General features: G+C 50.4%; 1 protein-coding gene across 2 annotated transcripts in view; it reads right to left on the bottom strand.

Moving 5' to 3' along the window:
- Window positions 1-8683, bottom strand: part of LOC115093357 (tubulin alpha-1A chain-like) — a 45371-nt gene extending 36688 nt beyond the window's left edge. The window contains exons 1-2 of one of the 2 annotated variants that reach the window (XM_029604992.1): window positions 8591-8635; window positions 3073-3152 (exon numbers count right to left, since the gene is read on the bottom strand). The gene's annotated coding sequence lies outside the window, so the exon portion shown is untranslated. Of the gene's footprint in view, window positions 1-3072; window positions 3153-8590 lie in introns of both variants that reach the window. The other variant, XM_029604991.1, reaches the window with a different exon arrangement.
- Window positions 8684-9684: the final 1001 nt, after the last annotated feature.

Below are 9684 nucleotides of genomic sequence, written 5' to 3'. Positions count from 1 at the left end.
TACCTGTATTTTATAACCTGTGCATATCATAAAGTAATAAAATACTGTAGCAACTTGGCACATTACCCATATACATGCATATAGGAGCATGCACAAGTGGTTTTGAAATGTATCCTCATTGTCTGCAAAACTCCTTGTGTACTCAGCTACGGGTAACTCCGTGAGCTCTGCTCAATGCAACTTATTACAGTGGCCCCTGAGGGAGGGTCAGTATCCGACAGAATCATTTTCCCATGTAATGGCGTTGAAATAAGGTGAGAAAGGGTGGGACTCGATCACACGGTGTGGAGATGGGTGAAGTGATGTGGGACTGGTTCTCATGGCACGGGGATGGGTAAGACAAGATCTCATGATGTGGGGAGGAGTGAGGGACAGGAATACATGGTGTGGGATGGGTGAGAAGGGGTGGGATAAGATCACATGCTTTCAAGGAAGCGCAGTGCGGTCACATCACTGCTGTTCAGGGGTGTAACTGCCGCTCTGTGCAGGTCACCCCACGCCTTCTAGGAAGCGCAGTGCGGTCACATCACTGCTGTTCAGGGGTGTAACTGCCGCTCTGTGCAGGTCACCCCACGCCTTCTAGGAAGCGCAGTGCGGTCACATCACTGCTGTTCAGGGGTGTAACTGCCGCTCTGTGCAGGTCACCCCACGCCTTCTAGGAAGCGCAGTGCGGTCACATCACTGCTGTTCAGGGGTGTAACTGCCGCTCTGTGCAGGTCACCCCACGCCTTCTAGGAAGCGCAGTGCGGTCACATCACTGCTGTTCATGGGTGTAACTGCCGCTCTGTGCAGGTCACCCCACGCCTTCTAGGAAGCGCAGTGCGGTCACATCACTGCTGTTCATGGGTGTAACTGCCGCTCTGTGCAGGTCACCCCACGCCTTCTAGGAAGCGCAGTGCGGTCACATCACTGCTGTTCATGGGTGTAACTGCCACTCTGTGCAGGTCACCCCACGCCTTCTAGGAAGCGCAGTGCGGTCACATCACTGCTGTTCAGGGGTGTAACTGCCGCTCTGTGCAGGTCACCCCACGCCTTCTAGGAAGAGCAGTGCGGTCACATCACTGCTGTTCATGGGTGTAACTGCCGCTCTGTGCAGGTCACCCCACGCCTTCTAGGAAGCGCAGTGCGGTCACATCACTGCTGTTCAGGGGTGTAACTGCCGCTCTGTGCAGGTCACCCCACGCCTTCTAGGAAGCGCAGTGCGGTCACATCATTGCTGCTCTGTGCAGATTATTTTGAGATCTCTTCAATAGTTTGGGAAGATCATTAATGTATGTTTTTTGAAATTATTGTTCTCCCTTGGGGTGCCCTTCATTGCCTAGGCTGCTAACCCTTTGGGGACAGAGAAATTCCCACATTTCCTGAATGTAATCCCCTTTGAAGTGCCTAGAAAAAGCAGAAAATAAATCAGATAAATAAATAAATAAATAACACATGGCTGGGGGTGGATGAGAAGGGGTTGGACAGGATTGAATATTGCAAGGATGTATGAGGTGGGATGGGAGAGGATCTCATGGCATAGGGATGGGTGAGAAGGGGTGGGATAGCATCACATGGAATGGGTGAGATTGGAGAGGATCTCATGGCATAGGGATGGGTGAGGTGGGTGGTGGGATAATGAGTGAGGTGGAGTGGGACAGGATTGCATGGTGCAAGGATGTATGAGGTGAGATTGGAGAGGATCTCATGGCATAGGGATGGGTGAGGTGGGTGGTGGAATAATGAGTGAGGTGGAGTGGGACAGGATTGCATGGTGCAAGGATGTATGAGGTGAGATTGGAGAGGATCTCATGGCATAGGGATGGGTGAGGTGGGTGGTGGAATAATGAGTGAGGTGGAGTGGGACAGGATTGCATGGTGCAAGGATGTATGAGGTGAGATTGGAGAGGATCTCATGTATAGGGATGGGTGAGAAGGGTTGGGATAGCATCACATGGAATGGGTGAGATGGGGACAGGCTCTCATGGCATAGGGATAGGTGAGGTGGGATGGTATGGGACGGGTGAGATGGGTGAGATGGGGACAAGATCTCATGGCACAGGGATGGGTGAGAATGGGGTGGGATAAGATCACATGGGATGGGTGAGGTGGGTGATGGGATAATGAGTGAGGTGGAGTGGGATAGGATTGTATGGTGCAAGGATATATAAGGTGGGATGGGAGAGGATCTCATGGCATAGGGATGGGTGAGGTGGGTGGTGGGATAATGAGTGAGGTGGAGTGGGACAGGATTGTATGGTGCAAGGATGTACGAGGTGGGATGGGAGAGGATCTCATGGCATAGAGATGGGTGAGAAGGGGTGGGATAGGATTATATGGTTTGGGGATTGATGAGAAGGGATGAGACAGGATCACATGATGTGGGGAGGACACGATGACATGGAGTGGTAGGGGGCCACTTGGTAATAATGTGTTGCCCAGTGCCGGGTGTTAATCCTGTTACAAAGTGCATCTCTGGAACACTGTAATCCCGGGGCTTATTTACTAAGCAACATTAATGTGTTAACGCGCCTTCAATGCTCACTCAAGCATCAGCAAGAGCACAAAACACTGCTGATTGAATTTTAAGATGCAGCTCGTACAAATGCATGCAAGGCGGCTCATTCCTATTAAAACAGCCCACTGTAGATTTCAGTAAAGCCCGGGATCCGCATGTTGCCTCAGAAAGTTAACTTATTAGTAAACTTTAAGAGCGGTGGTTAACTTTCTCCTGAGAGTATCAGCAGGTTAGCATTCCCTCCCTCCTCCCCACCCCAGGGCGGCAGCTTTCCCAAATATCCCAGGACCAGCAGCGGTCGTTACTGTCCTGAAATCAGATGGAACTGCCCGGGTCTGGGCGTAAAATGCGCAGTCAGAAGTGGACGCTGGCTGAATGAGCACTCACTGGATTTTCAGCTGCTTAAAACTATGCAGTCAGACCTGTTCCGGGAATGAGTTTCAAATCTACACACACACACACTTTCAGAACAATGTGAAAAGCACTTTACCTGCATAAATCATCTGTCTGAAAATGACTCAGCCTACCTGTGGGTAAAACCTCTCTGCACTGTTCCAGAGGCCGCAGTGACTTACCTCTGCTCCTGAAATGGCCTCTCACATTGCTGTAGCCCAGTGGTGGCAATTCCCTTCCTCAGGGGCCACATCTGGATGTTCTGAAATGCAGAGGCATAAATTGACCCGGTGCCTGGCAGGAATCGCTTGCTCTTCCCTATTGGGAGGTGTGCTAGGTCCAGCTCAACATCTGGTAATCTCATTCCACCCCATCCAGTCCGGTACCATGCAATCTCACCTCATCCTTCCCAATGCTAAACCCAGCCCAACACCTTGTCTAATGCGGCACACGTACCTTGCACCAGATCTCCATCATTTCCAGCCTGCTGATGCAAAATATATCAATCCCTCCATGTCCCAGCAGGGCTAGAGAAGATGTTGGCCTGGCTGTCCAAGTCACAGTCCAAGGCTCGGCAGGAAACCCAGCCAGCTTGTCGCTGCACTACACTTCCCAGCATGCCTAGGAGTGTCTGCTCCTAGAAGTGCCGCCTGGAGCAAGGGAAGGAGCTGGCAGCAAGGTGAGCAGGAAGCCCTGCAGCCCAGTAGGAAACAGAGAGGACGATGCAATACCATGCGTTCAGCCTAGCTCACAGCTTCACCTGCGGTTGGATGATCGTTTTGGATGTGCTAGAATAACTCCCAGTGCAATAAAGGGATAGCCTCATCTACATGGTATTACCCCTGAATCAAAAAAATCATCGTGTGCCCGACACGTGCGACGCCAACCCCAGAGCTGGCATGTCTTAATGCCTGAACAAAAAAGCAAAAAATACTGCTTTTCTGTGATTCCTCCAACTTAATATCATCCTGATACTAAGTAAGAGGAACCAAGGGAAGCATTGTGATTTAAAAAACACAGTCTTGACAACAGTCAGGTTAGGAAAAAGGACGCTCAATTTACGAGCATCTGTTTTCCTAACCCGAGCACAGCCAGGGTCTCCAGGGCACCCAATGCCATAGATGCACAATTTATCACTGGCGCGTCCCTTTTAACGAGGCAGCTCATTAAAATATGCCATCGCGTGTCCAAGAGACACCCTAAAAAAATGGGTGCTCAACATTTGTGCCCATTTTACCGCACAGCTTATTGCATCGGCTCCAATGTTAGGTGCTCGCTGTAATGGGGGTAGACGTTGACGGAGGCCCCAGTGTTAGGTGCTCGCTGTAATGGGGGTAGACGTTGACGGAGGCCCCAGTGTTAGGTGCTCGCTGTAATGGGGGTAGACGTTGACGGAGGCCCCAGTGTTAGGTGCTCGCTGTAATGGGGGTAGACGTTGACGGAGGCCCCAGTGTTAGGTGCTCTCTGTAATGGGGGTAGACGTTGACGGAGGCCCCAGTGTTAGGTGCTCTCTGTAATGGGGGTAGACGTTGACGGAGGCCCCAGTGTTAGGTGCTCTCTGTAATGGGGGTAGACGTTGACGGAGGCCCCAGTGTTAGGTGCTCTCTGTAATGGGGGTAGACGTTGACGGAGGCCCCAGTGTTAGGTGCTCTCTGTAATGGGGGTAGACGTTGATGGAGGCCTCAGTGTTAGGTGCTCTCTGTAATGGGGGTAGACGTTGACGGAGGCCCCAGTGTTAGGTGCTCTCTGTAATGGGGTAGACATTGACGGAGGCCCCAGTGTTAGGTGCTCTCTGTAATGGGGGTAGATGTTGACAGAGGCCCCAGTGTTAGGTGCTCTCTGTAATGGGGGTAGATGTTGACGGAGGCCCCAGTGTTAGGTGCTCTCTGTAATGGGGGTAGATGTTGACGGAGGCCCCAGTGTTAGGTGCTCGCTGTAATGGGGGTAGATGTTGACAGAGGCCCCAGTGTTAGGTGCTCTCTGTAATGGGGGTAGATGTTGACGGAGGCCCCAGTGTTAGGTGCTCTCTGTAATGGGGGTAGATGTTGACGGAGGCCCCAGTGTTAGGTGCTCTCTGTAATGGGGGTAGATGTTGACGGAGGCCCCAGTGTTAGGTGCAGGGCGGAGTCTTTGCTTGCTGTAATGGGGGTAGACGTTGACGGAGACCCCAGTGTTAGGTGCTCTCTGTAATGGGGGTAGACGTTGACGGAGACCCCAGTGTTAGGTGCTCGCTGTAATTGGGGTAGATGTTGATGGAGGCCCCAGTGTTAGGTGCTCTCTGTAATGGGGGTAGACATTGACGGAGGCCCCAGTGTTAGGTGCTCGCTGTAATAGGGGTAGATGTTGATGGAGGCCCCAGTGTTAGGTGCTCTCTGTAATGGGGGTAGATGTTGATGGAGGCCCCAGTGTTAGGTGCTCTCTGTAATGGGGTAGATGTTGACGGAGGCCCCAGTGTTAGGTGCAGGGCGGAGTCTTTGCTTGCTGTAATGGGGGTAGACATTGACGGAGACCCCAGTGTTAGGTGCTCGCTGTAATTGGGGTAGACGTTGACGGAGACCCCAGTGTTAGGTGCTCGCTGTAATGGGGGTAGATGTTGACGGAGGCCCCAGTGTTAGGTGCTCGCTGTAATGGGGGTAGATGTTGACGGAGGCCCCAGTGTTAGGTGCTCGCTGTAATGGGGGTAGATGTTGACGGAGGCCCCAGTGTTAGGTGCTCGCTGTAATGGGGGTAGACGTTGACGGAGGCCCCAGTGTTAGGTGCTCTCTGTAATTGGAGTAGACGTTGACGGAGGCCCCAGTGTTAGGTGCTCTCTGTAATGGGGGTAGACGTTGACGGAGGCCCCAGGGTTAGGTGCTCGCTGTAATGGGGGTAGACGTTGACGGAGACCCCAGTGTTAGGTGCTCTCTGTAATGGGGGTAGACGTTGACGGAGGCCCCAGTGTTAGGTGCTCTCTGTAATGGGGGTAGATGTTGACGGAGGCCCCAGTGTTAGGTGCTCTCTGTAATGGGGGTAGACATTGACGGAGGCCCCGGTGTAGAGTTCCAGGTACACAGAGGTCAGGCTGTGAGAACTGCCATTGCTTATAACTGGCCATGCCTGCTCTGGCACAATGCGGGTATTAGAGAGAGCACTAGCAGGGAACTAGAGAGATCCTACCTAATTCCTACCCACATCATGGTGGGTGCTGAACAAACTCACAGACCTGTACCAGAGAGTGAGGGTGCAGCTCTGTAATGGGGCTCCTGGCATGAAAGAGGAGAGAATGGTGGAATACTAAGGTAGCTCTTACCTACAGTGCTTCTCGCTCCAGACAGCGCCTGTTTCAGCGTTAAAACATTTCTTTGAAAGAGACCACAGAAAATCTGTACTAGGATCTCCATGGAGGACCTCCTGCCCCCTGACCCCTAATGCAAACAGGAACCTGAAATGTGGCCCTGGTAGAAAAAAGAAAGTTTTCTCATACCTGCCCTGTATCATCTGCCCTCATCTCACCCCATCCTTATCCCCATGCAGTTCACCTTGATCTACCCCCTGCCACGGTATCCCATCCCTCTCTGAATCTCATTTCACTCTGGACCATGTTCAGGACACAAAAGAATGACTGCCTTCACTCTGGACCGCATACAGGACACAAGAGAACGACTGCCTTCAGTCTGGACCGTGTACAGGACACAAGAGAACGGCTGCCTTCACTCTGGACCATGTACAGGACACAAAAGAATGACTGCCTTCACTCTGGACCGCGTACAGGACACAAGAGAATGACTGCCTTCACTCTGGACCGTGTACAGGACACAAAAGAACGATTGCCTTCAGTGTGGACCGTGTACAGGACACAAAAGAACGACTGCCTTCAGTCTGGACCGCGTACAGGACACAAAAGAACGACTGCCTTCACTCTGGACAGTGTACAGCACACAATAGAACGACTGCCTTCACTCTGGACAGTGTACTGGACACAATAGAACGACTGCCTTCACTCTGGACAGTGTAGAGGACACAATAGAATGACTGCCTTCACTCTGGACAGTGTAGAGGACACAATAGAACGGCTGCCTTCACTCTGGACATTGTACAGGACACAAAAGAATGACTGCCTTCACTCTGAACAGTGTACTGGACACAAAAGAATGACTGCCTTCACTCTGAACAGTGTACAGGACACAATAGAACGACTGCCTTCACTCTGGACAGTGTAGAGGACACAATGGAACGACTGCCTTCACTCTGGACAGTGTACTGGACACAATAGAACGACTGCCTTCACTCTGGACAGTGTAGAGGACACAATAGAACGACTGCCTTCACTCTGGACAGTGTAGAGGACACAATAGAATGGCTGCCTTCACTCTGGACATTGTACAGGACACAAAAGAATGACTGCCTTCACTCTGGACAGTGTAGAGGACACAATAGAATGGCTGCCTTCACTCTGGACATTGTACAGGACACAAAAGAATGACTGCCTTCACTCTGAACAGTGTACTGGACACAAAAGAATGACTGCCTTCACTCTGGACAGTGTACAGGACACAAAAGAATGACTGCCTTCACTCTGGACAGTGTACTGGACACAATAGAACGACTGCCTTCACTCTGGACAGTGTAGAGGACACAATAGAACGACTGCCTTCACTCTGGACAGTGTAGAGGACACAATAGAACGACTGCCTTCACTCTGGACAGTGTAGAGGACACAATAGAACGGCTGCCTTCACTCTGGACATTGTACAGGACACAAAAGAATGACTGCCTTCACTCTGAACAGTGTACTGGACACAAAAGAATGACTGCCTTCACTCTGGACCTTGTACAGCACACAATAGAACGACTGCCTTCACTCTGGACCGTGTACAGGACACAATAGAACGAGTGCCTTCACTCTGGACCGTGTACAGGACACAAAAGAACGACTGCTTTCACTCTGGACAGTGTACTGGACACAATAGAACGACTGCCTTCACTCTGGACCGTGTACAGGACACAAAAGAACGACTGCCTTCACTCTGGACAGTGTACAGCACACAATAGAACGACTGCCTTCACTCTGGACAGTGTACTGGACACAATAGAACGGCTGCCTTCACTCTGGACAGTGTACTGGACACAATAGAACGGCTGCCTTCACTCTGAACAGTGTACAGGACACAAAAGAACGACTGCCTTCACTCTGAACAGTGTACAGGACACAAAAGAACGACTGCCTTCACTCTGGACAGTGTACTGGACACAAGAGAACGACTGCCTTCACTCTGGACAGTGTACAGGACACAATAGAACGACTGCCTTCACTCTGAACAGTGTACAGGACACAAAAGAACGACTGCCTTCACTCTGAACAGTGTACAGGACACAATAGAACGGCTGCCTTCACTCTGAACAGTGTACAGGACACAAAAGAACGACTGCCTTCACTCTGAACAGTGTACAGGACACAAAAGAACGACTGCCTTCACTCTGGACAGTGTACTGGACACAAGAGAACGACTGCCTTCACTCTGGACAGTGTACTGGACACAAGAGAACGACTGCCTTCACTCTGGACAGTGTACAGGACACAATAGAATGACTGCCTTCACTCTGAACAGTGTACAGGACACAAAAGAACGACTGCCTTCACTCTGAACAGTGTACAGGACACAAAAGAACGACTGCCTTCACTCTGGACCATGTACAGGACACAATAGAACGACTGCCTACCTTTGCAGTTCACTTCCCACTCCCTGGGATTTGGTTTTCCTCCTCATGAACCCAAATGGGCTCCCGCTCTTATCATGTCCCAGCTGGTCCTGTGGACTCTCCCCTTTCCTGCAGGGTTCCACCCACAGAGCTCTCTCCCTCTGTGGGACTTAAGGTGGACCAGGCATACACAAAAAGGGGGACACCGGGGTCACTCTGTGACACTAACTAACACAATCATTTTGAAACAGCTAATCTTACACACAGAGAACTGCATATCGAACTGATTTTCAAACACAATTTATGTAGGTTATCTTATAGTTAAAAATGAGTTTATGTGCAGCCTTAAAAGTACCCTTGTATCTCTGCAGCTAATTACCTATATAAAACTGATTTAGTGTACAACAGTGTGACAATGTGAAACTGTCTGTCTATGTGACTCAAATGGCCCACAACGTGATAATGTAAAAGTGTGCATCTGCCTGATGCAGTGTGTCTCAGTGTGACACTGTAAAACTGTGCATCTGCATGATTTAGTGAACTTGCATGGCACTGTGAAACTGTTCATGGCTGTGACTCTGTGTACCTCGGTATGACATTCTGAAACTCTGCATCTGCATGGCGTCATGGAGCTCAGTGTGACAATGTAAATGTATGCTTCTATGTACCACAATGTTCTTCAGTACGACACTGTAAAACTCTATAATCTGGGTGTAACTGAGTATGTGTGCCACGCTGTACCTCGGTGTGACAATGTTAAAATGTCCACCTACGTACCACGCTGTACCTCGGTGTGACACTGTGAAATTGTGCATCTATGTGCCACAGTGTATCTCAGTGTAACAGCGAGAAACTATGTATCTGTGAGCCACAGTGTATCTCAGCATGACACTGTGAAACTGCATCTATGTACCACAGTGTATCTCAGTGTAACAGCGAGAAACTATGTATCTCAGCATGACACTGTGAAACTGCATCTATGTACCACAGTGTATCTCAGTGTAACAGCGAGAAACTATATATCTCAGCATGACACTGTGAAACTGTGCATCTACGTGCCATGCTGTGCCTCGGTGTGACACTGTGAAATTGTGCATCTATGTGCCACAGTGTAT

Source organism: Rhinatrema bivittatum, chromosome 6 (genome assembly GCF_901001135.1).
Source record: "Rhinatrema bivittatum chromosome 6, aRhiBiv1.1, whole genome shotgun sequence".
Lineage (NCBI taxonomy): Eukaryota > Metazoa > Chordata > Amphibia > Gymnophiona > Rhinatrematidae > Rhinatrema > Rhinatrema bivittatum.
Note: the sequence above shows the minus strand (reverse complement) of the source record. Positions and strands in the feature narration are given on the sequence as shown.